Genomic DNA, 12751 nt, shown 5'->3' on the forward strand with positions numbered 1-12751 from the left:
ATTTGCTGTTGTATTAAAGTTTTTCTTCATTACCCATTCAAGCCGTCTCCAGCCATTATTAGTCTCAAAGTGGGTTCCTCGTCATCGAATACTGAGCGAAAATATTCGTTAAACTGTGTAACACTGCTTTAAAATATGTATCTAGGCAATAGTCGTAACAATATAACTGACATCTGGTATCAAAACAACAAATAAGAAATTAAATTTGTAGAATTATAAACGGACTTTTATCTACGTTAAAATACTGCCCCCAGTGGTATGTCTGCGGACTTACAACGATAGAAACCTGGTTTCGATACCCGTAGTGGGCAGAACACACATAGCCCATTGTGTAGCTTTGAACTTAATTAGAAACAAACAAACGTTAAAATACTTTTATTGCAAGCTTTCAGCCCTCTTACCGGTGCCTTCATTAGGCAACAATGCATTGTAGAGAAAAGTCAGTTTATAACTCTACAAAAATATTGTACAGTTTAAATTTATCTAAGATTTAGATGCTAAATAGGAATATGAGACCTCAATATAAAAGCTTTGAAATATATATATATATATATTTTAAAAGGATAAATATTTCAATTCCAAATATAATCTTGAAGTATTAGATTTATTGCTGTCATTATATTTCCTTTGGTTATATTTTTATATACGTATGTGAACCTATATTCTGTATGAAGTAAAAAAGTGTTGGATAAACATTAGGGTTTTGGGCACCGTTATCTGATTCTGGGAACTATTCAATCCAAGCCAATCAGGAATTGCAGCGTACATGGTTGTCGCTCGTGCAAATTTTATTGATCGCTTTCTTTCTTCTTCTTCGTTTTTTTTTAAAGACTTTTCCCGTGCCATCTCGTTCTTCTAGATCTTTTTTTTCATAAGATTTTTTGCAGAAATATATTTATGGTTGTTGTTGTTGTTGTCCATTTAATGTATTGACAGTTCTATGGAGTTCTTTATAACTTTGACCAATTCCATAGGTCTGCTTAGTGTTTTGTCCAACTTCGTAGGGCTTTGTGCAATTCGATTGCGTATTAAAATTATTTGCATTTCAGTGAACTGTGTTTCTGTGATAATTAATCAAATAAACTATTAAATGTTTTAATTAATCGTCTTACTATGAATACTGGTTTTTAAGGTTTAAAATAAATATGTGTCAGGGTTATCTAAATTCTCGATTCCCTGTCGTTTTGCTGCTGTAATACGGTATTAGTCATCACGAGTCTAAACCGTAAATCTTATCACTGAACGTTTTGTTTTAGTCAAAAGTTTAACTTACGTTTTTTCGCGATTGTGATATTACCGTAAAAGAACTTAACAAATAATCTAGCCCGGCGGAAATGACTAAAGATGACATCACTTCCGATTGTCCTTAAATAAGCTCTAACAATAGTCATCTCGTTTTGTTTTTTTTTTCCTCCAGAAGTTAGGTAATTTACGATTCTCTTATTAAAGTTTTGTTATATTGTAACAGTCAAATCGATATCATAATGTTGTCATAAATAATTTAAAATCCAGAAGGAATTCGTACTTAAAGTCTAAAAAAAACACACGAAATAATTGTACAATAGCGTAAGATTTGTTTTAAATATGGCTGTTGTAGCATGACTTGCAAAACGAACACTTCATTGGTTGAATAAAATGTGTACGAAGGTACACAAGAGCTGAAAGTCTTGAGGGTAGACAGATAATTAACATCGTCCACCATCAACTCTTAGATTACTCTAATCTGATAGTGAGAACTGATTGCCAATCTTATAACGCATCCAAAATGCGGAGCGAATTTTTTCGGTAACGAGGGTTGAATGTAACAAAATAAACTTTTTCGTCTCTGTAATCTATATAGGTAAACAAAAATATTATAAGCATCGAAGTAGTTTTCTTTGACGTCGGAATGTTCATATTACATTGCAGCTAGAGTTCAAGAAACCTTTACATCTTCCTTAACAAAAAACACTTGTTCAACCACTCTATTTATGCTTGTGATACAGTTTGAGACAAAGTTTCTGGTAAAACTTCGGCCTTATGTAGAAGCCATTTTTGACAAGATTCTAATTAATTATAATGTGTAAAACCAGTTCACTATGGGCCATCTTTCCGTAAATAAAAGGAGGTATTGTTAAGATGTTAGTTTGTTGATGTATTCACGTAAAAAACATCATTTGTTTGTTTCCATGAAGCTTTTATTTTCAAACGTTTGCTAAATGTATTGGCATACTATTAATTTTACACACGTGACCTTGTAAAATAATTTCTTAATTATTATTGCAAGATTACCAGAGGTGAAACTCTGCCGGTACTGATACCTGAACTTATTGTTTAAGGTGGTACTAGTACCAGGACTTATTTGAACTGCTTTGTTGTTTTTTACGTTAACATTTAATTTTTTACTTCTTCAAATACAGGTCCACTTCACCTCTGGAGTACCTCTACTATTTTTTTAGTATTTCACCCTTGATTGCTGCATAATAATTAAATTATATTGGGTGAAGAGTTGTTGACCACTCTTGTTTACAAATTGAACACACACACGCACCTAGGACGAGAAAAAACATTTAAACTGTGTGTTGTTTATAAAAAGTAATAATATCTGTATTTGTCTTTTTATAATTGTATATTTAAACTCCTCACTAATTTTATAGTTTGAAATGGTTGTCATTTAAATCAGCCCCACAAAGAGAACCACTAAAACACGGACGCTAAGACTCAAAACTGTGTAGACCATAGGTACACAGTAAAACAGGGAAGAAGTGAAATCAGCGACGAAGTAGGCGGTAAGTTACAACAGCGACTCACGGACCTTAGTACACAGGCCAATTCCATTCCTTGATAACGGGGGTGAAAAATGGAATATACATGAAGCGCTTCATGTTTTATAGACTGCGATTGTAAACAAGTTAAAAATAATTCCTTATGCACCAGTTCTCAACTTAAGATTAATAAAATTATAATATCATAAAAATATATAATAATATTACATTGTAATAATCCCGTGACACAGGAAGTATAGTAACATGTCACGTAAGTTTCACGTGCTCTCTCACTGGCCCTCTAAACATAACGCTGTTGTTAGAACTCAGTCTAGGTTACTGTTATTTGTACAATATCTACGTATATGTAGGTATAATATATTTATATGTATTTAAGTTGAATTTCTCTACACTTAACGCTGAAACTCGACAAAAATAAAATAGAGCATATTAATTTATGACAGGTTTGGTACATAACTGTTATTTTTTATAAAATGCTGCTTTGGTGTTTTTGAAGTATTTCGTACCATCGAAGTGGTGATTTAAATATACAAAAAAAAAAGTACACGAATTACAAAAATTAAAACAAAACTTTAATCATTTAATTCTACTGATATCTTCTAGTACGTAAAATTTAAGAGCAATTTTAATTCTTTCACACATTAACATTTGTTGAAAATACTTTAACGGGTACATGTACGCAAAGCTTTTATTTCTCTTTAATTTGTCCATAAAGGTTCAATACGAATTCATAGGCAGAAAAAAGGCATGGATTTAATCGGTTTAAAGATAATAATTCTGTATTGTTCTTAATAGTATTATCATAAATATAAATTTTACTCCTTCAGTCAAACCAAATGTGAAAGGAAAAATGAGCAAAATACCGTGAGAGGAATATTCAACTGGTTGAATATTCGTTTATAAGAAAAGTGATAGTGAAATTAATACCAGTTTTCTTTCAATATGAGGAGTTTAGCAATGAAATTATAGCTAGGGTGACTTATATAAAGTTTTAAGTACAAGTTTTGAATCATAACGGTGTTGTATTGTAACAGACATTTTACCCTGGCATCAACGATATGTGGCCTTCACACAGACAGCATTCTACATACTTGAATATGATTGGTTAAGTATTTTATACGAGCCTATTCTGATTGGTTCATTGCGTGTGCTTGTTGTCTGCTGCGAGATTCAACACCTACATGCCAGTCATCCATACATAGACTGAGGCTTACAGATAGGGCTGTCTGGGTTTTTCTTATTTCTGCTAGTATTATTACTTATATAAATATACTAAAGGATACAACAGTATAGAACACTTCAAATAATGAGTGAATATCACTGTTATATTGTGTTAAAACAATTACGTTCTGTACATCTGTTAACAACCAGTCATGTCTGTATTATGTATTAGTACAAATAAAATTAAACCATTTTTAAGATACAAGTAATTTGAACCATGAAAAACACGTATAATACATTTATTAAACAAATTTTTCTACACCCTTTAAAAAATTAAATACGGTTAGGTTTTGATTGAAAATTATCAACCAAAATTACAACTTAATAAGAATATAAATAATCGTGTAAAAATAATGTTGTTAATCTGTCTTGTTTGTGTAAATAAGTAATAATTCGTGTTATCGAAACAACACCCATCAACATACAAGTCAGATGAATTCAAAACACCAGTCTTAGCGCAATTTACTGGGAGTTTGGCAATTTTTGGCCCAGCGGTATGTCTGCGGGCTTACAAAGCTAGAATCCGGGTTTCGATACCTGTAGTAGGCAGAGTACAGATAGCCCATTATGTAGCTTTGTGCTTAATTAGAAATAAAAATTGTATACAATCTATAATTTTTTACCGATACATTTTGCATAAACGTCTACAGTTAAATGATTTAAAGAACACTGATAAATAAAAGCAAATCAAAGTTTAGATGACTGTTTATGCAACTTGAGCAGTGATCAAATAGTTGTATACAGCTTAAAAATACGAGTGAAAGACAAATGCATGAAAATAAGTAACAAGTCTTCTTATGCATATTTTATAATAACCTGACTGGTACCTCTTATAGATATATCTTAATAAAATTTTAGTTTGCTGGAGACGTGTTTTGATTTTGTGTTCAGCGCAATTTCTAAAGTTGTATCTCATCCTCTTCCCCGCTCAAGATTTGAGAAAGGCGTTACTTCTTATAATTATTTTTAATATAATGCATAATTTGCCATGTTGTCTTTGAAACTTTATTTTAGTTTTTTTCTTCATAGTAATAATAAATATTTTTTCCTGAAAGGCAGCTATTTGTTTCCAGAACATTTAAGGATCCACAAACACAATTTTAAGACTGTAACAAAAATCGATTAAAAACTCTTGATTTTCGCCATCTAGCGATAAAACGTTGTACTCTTCCAATGTATCTACATGGATAACTTGATGCCTTGCTTAGTTTCTAAGCGCATAAAAATCGTAGGATGAGATTTCGTACGAGTAGCTGCAGATGGAAAGCCGTAAAAAAATTGAGGATTAAAGTTGTTTTTCGAGGCTTCTTATATTAAATAACAAGTTAAATATTAACGGTTTAATGCTAAGTGCAGTAATAATTGTAATTTCATCTGCTGTGTAAAAACCCCATACAACAAATAGTTTACAAACAATCAACACGAGAAGACAAGCACAATAATAGGTTAGAGGGTTGGAGGCTTTAAAATGTTGTATAGCTTTATGTTGACATATTTCATTTAAGATAAAATTGTAGCAGTGAGAATATCGCTTAGAATTAAAAGTACTAAGTAACTGCAGTTAAACACAACAGAAGTGAGTAAAGTAGAATTATAAGATATAACAAACAAATAGTGTCAAAAAAGTTAATAGTAAAAAAATATAGTAGAAAATTATCATACACACATCACCAGTACAAAATTGTGTTAATTATCAAACTAGTCAAATTCAAAATTATTCCATGATATATAAATGATCTCTTTTAAATGTGAAATTGTCATAGTATGAAAATAGCTAATCCATTCAGGCATCTGTTGCTTTAACTTTTCGGCGATTGGTTTAAATAATGTTATATAGTTAAATTACTTAAGTTAAAGCTCAATAATATAAGTTTTTGAATAAGAACCAAACTTATGGTTGTTTTTACCAATAACAAAATATAACGAAACAGATGTATCTGCAGAAATCGGTAGACAATTAGCAGATACAGTACTTACAAACTGACAGTCATATATATATATATGTTAGCATGGTTACAGTTTATATTTTAGTTTTGACGAAAACTCTAGGGTACTTCAATTGAATTTTAAAATCTCCACAGAAAAAGTCCTTTTTTTTAAAAATAAGTTATTATACAATTATTATTCTCTGCCTATATGAATTATAAAGTAATAACACAGAAACAATTTAATTCTTTAATCGATTTACATGTCTAGTGGAACGTTTTACATTTGAACACCTGCCCATTACAATTCATAACAAGGGTCTTTTATAACACGTTTAAAGTTTACATTATCATCTCTTGGTTTGGCCTGGATTGGCCAGGTGGATAAGGCGCTCGACTCACAATCTGAGGGTTGCGGGTTCGAATCCGCATCCCACCAAACATGCTCGCTCTTTCAGCCGTGGGGGCGTTATAATGTGTCGATCAATCCCACTATTCGTTGGTAAAAGAGTAGCCCAAGAGTTGGCGGTGGATGGTGATGACTAGCTGCCTTTCCTCTAGTCTTACACTGCTAAATTAGGGACGGCTAGCGCAGATAGCCCTCGTGTAGCTTTGCGCGAAATTCCAAAAACAAACAAATCTCTTGGTCATAGAGAACACCATATAGTGAAAAATGCATATTTGAAATAGAAGATAATTTAGAACCTTCTCAAAAGTAATGAAATAAATGTGTTTAGTCGTAAACACAAAAGCGAAAAACTATCACGGGAAATAATTTTGTATAAATTATCCTGTCAAATTCAAATTATTAAAAATCTGTCATGTTTTAAACTTAAAATAATGAATTTAATACAATTTAATACTGTTTCTAAATGTTTTTTTTTTTCTTTTTACCAGTGGAAGCTTTACAATTTCTTATTATTCGAGACATTTTATTTGAAAACTGAAGCGATTAAACAGTTGATATTTTAACTCAAATTTTGTTATAATTGAGGGCTATTAAATGCCGTTATTTTATAAAAAAAAATCATCGATATCAGATACTTACCAATAACAAAACAAAAAGTTGTATATTTACTTCGATTAGAGTAACAAGTGCCTAGAAAGTGTTTTGTACAACAAACTGTCTCTGAATTGCTTCGTTTTTTTAGGAAGAGCTATTCGAGAATTATACATATACATGATATAGTCAACACCTTTAGGCCTACTCTTCTTTACTTCTTTCGAATTGGAGTTATTTAAGAATGATGCATAGGATCGGCAGTCGTAGGTTTACTCTTCATTAACAAGAAGTTAAGTAATTTAAATGTTTCACTTTAGGTTTCCTTATTTAAGAAGTTTTTAAAGATATATGTTATTGTTAATTAGTAGATTTTTGCATTAAATGTAAAATCGACTGTAATCCACTTTTATTAATGTAAAAAATATATATAACTTAAACGTACATATTTCCATGAAAACATCTGTCTCAATAAGTAAAAGGAATATTATTTAAAAAATTTAATTAATGTTTTAATGGTCACAACTGAAGAGATGTTGGGTGGCAAAAATAAAAAAAAGTAAGAAGAAAAATTATATGGATGGATACCATTAAGAAGTGGAATGGCAAGAATTTAGAAGAGATTGGACAGAGAGCTATCGCAAGAGAAGGACTTGATCATCTGAAGAGACCCTGCATCTCCTTTGGACTATGAGATATATCAGTCAATCAGTTTTTAAATAGAAATACAGGTTTCAGTGAAGTCTTTTTAGTTGCTTCTTCTCTAATCACGATGGTTATAGGAACCATAATAAATAAACTTAAAGTAGATGAATTAAGATCCAACTTTTATATGTAGAAAAACTGACAGTAAATATCATATCTTCATAATTTATTTATGTTTTAATCAACATTGGAAGCTAAGCTTTATGTATTTTTTGCAAAACATATATACGGTAATGAAATGCAAATGTTTATTCTGCAAAGACTAAGTGTGTTCATATAGGTTAAACCTAAGCCAGTAAACATATTTATTTTAACACAAACAATTAAAATTAGTTAGACAAACTGTTATTAGGAAATGTAGATGCTACATATACCTTGTCTGTAAAATAGGTTTTAGCACCAAAAGGTCCTCTTTGCTTTCTACACAAAGGTAAATAAAACTTTCATAAAATGTGTATAAATGTTTCATCAATTTTGTTTTTACTGCATACAAAAAAAGGGGTAGCAAGAAAAGGGTATGGAATTGTTTTTTAATTTCTACTTAAATTTCTTATGATCTACATTAAATCCCACATATAAACATATCTTTTCACACTGAAAACAAATCAAACTCACAATCCACATTGAATATCTTACAAAATAAAAACTGGATGTCAAGAGTAGTTCTGGTATTTAAAACAAAAACTATATATAGTTTATGTATTTCTCGAAAATGTTTATGTATTACTGAAACAAGCTGTACACTGAACACACCAAACTGCAGGGAAGTACTGTGTAATCACTAGCTCTTAATGTCTGGTGGATCAAATGACTTTTTCTTCCAACAGTTCTTTTGAAACATACTGCACGCACTTTGAAATAAAAAAAAAAAAAATGCTCATATATATGTACACTGATAAACAATATATTCACCTACATACCTTATCATATAGTTTTATATAGCACTGCACTAGTTTATGACTTGTAGAAAAACAAGAGAAAATTTAACAGTGAAACATAATAATTTTAACCTAAATATCACATATTTGTATTTTATACACCAGTTCCACAGATACAGTGCAACTTTGCCACCACTATTTATGCAATTTATTTTCTAAAAGTAGTTTTGATATATTGAGTGACTAAAAATTTTTACAAGTCTTCCTTTATTAAATTGTTCTAAAAGTTTGCATACAAACATGTAAATGATAGCTTAACTGTATAAAATACAGTTTTTATAAAACCTTTATATAAAAACAAATGGATATATAATCTTGATAAAAGAACAAATATGAATGATTCTTAAATTAATACCAATTCAAATAACCTTGCCCTTTGAACTGTTCACTTGATAATCAATCATGTTCTTGAATTTTTTGTCATAATTATTCAAGATCAATTATACCCACTCACTCATGCCTGACTGATAACAAACCCCAGAGCTAAAATTATAAAATAATCAATCCTATGAGCAGTTGAATGTACACTTTTAAAATATTCAAAATCTTGCATGACAAAATACAGCATGAATGTTTATGCTAACTTTTTTCCAAACGCACACATATATAATCGTACTGAATTTTCTTATGTATGCTTTTCTATAATTATTTAGGTCTGATTATTTAAGATAAAAACAAAGAAGTGTGTTTTGCTCTCATTAAAACTACAGAAGAAAAAATACATTTCACTGCCACATGTAGTAGATACCACTATGTAGGAGAAACTGTCACATGTAGTAAATATCAATGCATAGGAGTAACTGTTACATGTAATAGGTATCAATGCATAGGAGTAACTGTTACATGTAATAGGTATCAATGCACCGGAGTAACTGTCACATGTAGTAGATATTAATACAAAGGAGTAACATTTACATGTAATAGGTATCAATGCACAGGAGTAACTTTCACATGTAGTAGATATCACTGTGCAGGAGTAACTGTCACATAGTAGATATCAGTGTGCAGGAATAACTGACATATATAGTAGATAACACTATGCAGGAGTAACTGTTACATGGACAATATTGATACCATCATTCATGTAATAGGTATCAATGCACAGGAGTAAATGTCACATGTAGTAGATATTAATACAAAGGAGTAACATTTACATGTAGTAGATATCACTGTGCAGGAGTAACTGTCACATAGTAGATATCAGTGTGCAGGAATAACTGACATATGTAGTAGATAACACTATGCAGGAGTAACTGTTACATGGACAATATTGATACCATCATTCAGGAGAAACCATAACATGTAAACCATAGTAAATATCACTATGCAGGAGTAGCTGGTTCCCATGTAGCTGGCTACCTTTGAAATTCCCTTTGTGTTAAAGCAGAATATCTGTTGATAAACAAACACACACAAGTGAAGATTAACCAACATCATGTTTTTTCTCACATCTCTCACTTATTACAATTTAAAAATATAGGAAGGGTCCAGATTTTAATCGCATAAATTTTCAGCACCAGATGAGAAAGGTAATCATCAGTATTTGACATACACACTCTACTATTACATTCTCCTACTTTTGTATAATTGTTTTCCTGCAAAAAAATTATGTATACACAAAACAAAGTTATAGGTATGTGATAAAAAAAAAGACACAATACGTAAACTTCTGATCTGCAAATAACTTTTCTGTTTGATAAAACACAAAAATAACCTTCTTAATATGATTTTCTGATAAATAGTAAAAAAATATATTTCTATAACATTATGTGAGAATAGGTTGAGCTCACATATTACTGATAAAGTAATAGTTGTGACTGAATCTACTTTGCACAAGCTTTAATAAATTAGTTATGAAGTGAAGTTCTACTTAGAATAAAACAAAATGAAAAATCTTACTTTACTCTCAACTTCCTGCTACTTACTCCCATCATATAAGATTAACCAATTCATTAACATATTCATAATGCAGCACTGTTATTAGGAATTATATTATAATTCAGATTATAATTAATACTTAAAAAATAAAGTTTTTGTAAATAATTTCATTTGATCTTTCTTGTTTATTCTTGTAAAATATAAAACTTTTTTATAGTAATGTCACATGTACTGAGGAATGTGAAAAATATATATGTAAGTGAAATAGATAACAAATCTGAAACACAAACAGTACTGGATACCTTGGAGAACAAATACTGATTTAAATTAATTGCTAAATGTTTCAACCCAATGACTTAAATGAAATAGGTCAAGCTTTCATCACAGGAATATAATCAGAACTTTATGTAAAAAACCATGAATTAGTTATGAAGATGAAAAAATTTCTATAGATAGGAAATAAAAGAAATATTACAGTATTATCTATTAATGTTAAAACATGTCTATTACAACAAATATAACATGATGCCATCAAAGAATTACCAGATTTTAGCAACAGAATACTTTGTTAAAATTTTAATTGTACTTTCAAAATTGATTAGATTTAAAACATTACTTTTCTAAATACAACATAGATTTTATATAATTCATTACTTGTCAGAAAGTTCACAAATACTTAAATTAAATGTTGTTTTCTGTTCTGAACAATAAAATTTCTAATATCTTTAAACAGATATGTTACTTTTTAACAGGAATAACTGTCACATATAGTAGATATCAATGGAACTCATAAATCTATCAAAACTTCAATGTAACACTTAAACATCTCTCATTTCAGCATCAGTGAGCTCCATGAAAATGTATCAAAAACTAAACATTCACACTTTCTCTAACTGACTCACAAATAAATATGTCACTCTCTACCATTACTGCATTATGCAAGAATCAGTTTATTTTTTATTAGAATCTTTATATTTAAACATTTCAAGAGTTTATTTCATTAAAGTATTTGGTGATTATCACAATTATATTTTATTGATATTTCATCTGGGGTGAGCTCAAAAATATAGAAGTACTCTATAACCTACTTTACAGTAGCAAATGGTGCTGCCATCTTTTGGACAAAATATATATTGAAATAATTATCACCTTTTAGACCCAGTAGATATTAATAATCATAATTATTGACTATAAACTTAACATGAAATATTAAAAATTCAGTTGATGAAGCCTGCATTAGCAGACCTAAGTTTTGTCCTAAAAAAATCCTCAGTAAAGGAGGATAAAATCTGTTATATCTGTTATTAAAGTCTTCCTGATACAATATCCCTTAAACTTATTTGTTTAAAAGCTGTTGACATATCTCATGGGCTACTTGGATATATATATGTATATACATAGTAATCAAACTTAGTCTAATTAATAATACATACCTGGGAAGGAAATAAGAAATAAAAAGACATTTTGACAAATCAACAGTCACTACTAAACCCAGACAATAAAAATAGGAAGACCTCCTTTAAATGCAACTTTTCACATCTATGTACCTTACCAACAAAGTTTTTTAAATAATTCAGCCATTAGCAGACAGTGCATTACCAGGTACAATATTCACCAATTTTCACATATACAAAATTCTGTCTTTAAAGAGTCTGGGTCTCCACTATAGGTATCTCAGGTGTTGTTATCTTTTGTAATCATTTCACTATTGCTAGCATTAGCAACCTCGATTTTGTAATTAACTTTAAGGAACATTATGCTATTTACCTGTAAAAACCAGATGACATTCCTAAACAAGATAAAATATTTATTGATAAAAAATGTGAATTGACTAGCTTTGGGAAAAACTTGCTATCGTACTAATATACGTTTGTTACGAGTCTTTCAGACTTGAGTCTTTTTTTTTTTACATTTTTTATCTCAGTATTGTTTGTCGCATGTCTTTTTTTTTAATTATATCCTTTTGCCTTTATTAATTATTTATTTTATCTTAGAATTAGCTTTTTGCCTGATTTCATTAGGAACTTTGGGAGTGAGATTTTAGTAACATTTTTCACTTGCCAATCTTGCATTGAAAACTAAATTTTCATATATTTAGAGAGACATTTGAAATTTAAATTTTGTTTCCAGATCATAAATCTAGGGCTTGATTGAGTCGCACAAAGAAAAACTTTTTTGTTACTTTTAAACATAATTTTTTCTAAGAAACAAAACTATTTTGAGACTTGTACACATAATTAGGTGTAGCAGTTACTTTTCTGTTTCAAGATTTGTAATAAGTAGTTATTATAATCACTCCTATATTTACTTTCATGGCCA

Source organism: Limulus polyphemus, unplaced genomic scaffold (genome assembly GCF_000517525.1).
Source record: "Limulus polyphemus unplaced genomic scaffold, Limulus_polyphemus-2.1.2 Scaffold2680, whole genome shotgun sequence".
In the NCBI taxonomy this organism is placed as follows: domain Eukaryota; kingdom Metazoa; phylum Arthropoda; class Merostomata; order Xiphosura; family Limulidae; genus Limulus; species Limulus polyphemus.